The sequence below is a fragment of the Echinococcus granulosus genome (assembly GCF_000524195.1).
Source record: "Echinococcus granulosus chromosome Unknown EG_S00222, whole genome shotgun sequence".
In the NCBI taxonomy this organism is placed as follows: domain Eukaryota; kingdom Metazoa; phylum Platyhelminthes; class Cestoda; order Cyclophyllidea; family Taeniidae; genus Echinococcus; species Echinococcus granulosus.
This window is the reverse complement of record NW_020170602.1, coordinates 58,673-59,717: the sequence shown is the minus strand read 5'-3', so window position 1 is coordinate 59,717 and position 1,045 is coordinate 58,673. Positions and strand designations below refer to the sequence as shown.

At 45.6% G+C, this 1,045-nt stretch overlaps 1 protein-coding gene across 1 annotated transcript in view; it reads left to right on the top strand.

The window, feature by feature from the left end:
* The window catches only part of EGR_10464 (hypothetical protein), a gene marked incomplete at both ends in the record, with an annotated part of 9,924 nt that overhangs the window by 7,193 nt on the left and 1,686 nt on the right, over window positions 1-1,045 (top strand). The window lies entirely within an intron of this gene.

Sequence of the window (1,045 nt, the reverse complement as noted above, 5' to 3'; positions counted from 1 at the left end):
ATGATTCACCAGTGAGCTCGTTAATGGTCTCCGTGGGTGTGGGAGGCGAGCAGACATTAAGGTTTACCTGAAGAAATCGGGTTCAAAGATTGGAGGTGGGATGCTAAAAGAAGAACGCTACGTCCTGGAACGAGGCACATGAGGCACTGATTCCTGCAAGATGAAACAGAACAGTAAGAGGAAGAGCGGAAAGTAATTGGTGCATACACACATGCATATAAGCGTGGAAGTAGCACAAGGACAGGTAGGCTAGTCCACTCAATTCACGAAGGTGCTAAGGAATGGCTCAGCAGAATTGTCCTGTAGGATGTGTGTTTACCTGTAAAACCGCCTTGTCCTTGATGAGCCAATGGAGTGCCTCCCTAATTATAGCTGATTGAGGATGGAGATGGTAGATGCTACGGTTGAAATTTGCCAACCATTGGACAGCCGGAATGTTTGTTAACTGCCAAAGCTCAAGCTCCTACTGCTGCCATATATCTGGACCTCTAACGCCTCGCCGGTGGATGTTGCTGTCCGTGGGTTGATTTTATCATGAGGGCTCTCACAGCACAGATGCAGCTCTTGTTGGCCTACTGGCTTCACTAGATGTGCACAAGCCATCGTGGGCTGTACACTGCATGAACCGGTTATGCTTCACTGGGGTACTTCATTCAGTTTGCGTAGTTTATACAAGTGTACTTTATGCAAAAATGCCAAAGTGCTAATTTGCATCCAGATTTATTTGGAAAACATGCCATAATTAGTGTTTTATACGTCCTACTGGCTGGAATCTCCTCTGCCTTAATGCACACCATGAAATGGACAGATTGTTTTAGGAGAAATCGCTTAAAGGGGGTATTCGTCGCCATACATTAGTTAGATTAAATCGGTTGCACCAGGTATTTCAGCTAAGGCCGTGTTCCACAAATTGAGTACTCAGCCACCTTTACATTTGTAAATCAAAATGGTTAGAAAAGTGGAAGGGAGGGATCTCCCAGCCATCTACATTTTGGGAATGCTAGTGGGTCCAAAGGCACCGTGGTCCCAGATAGTCCTTTTGAAA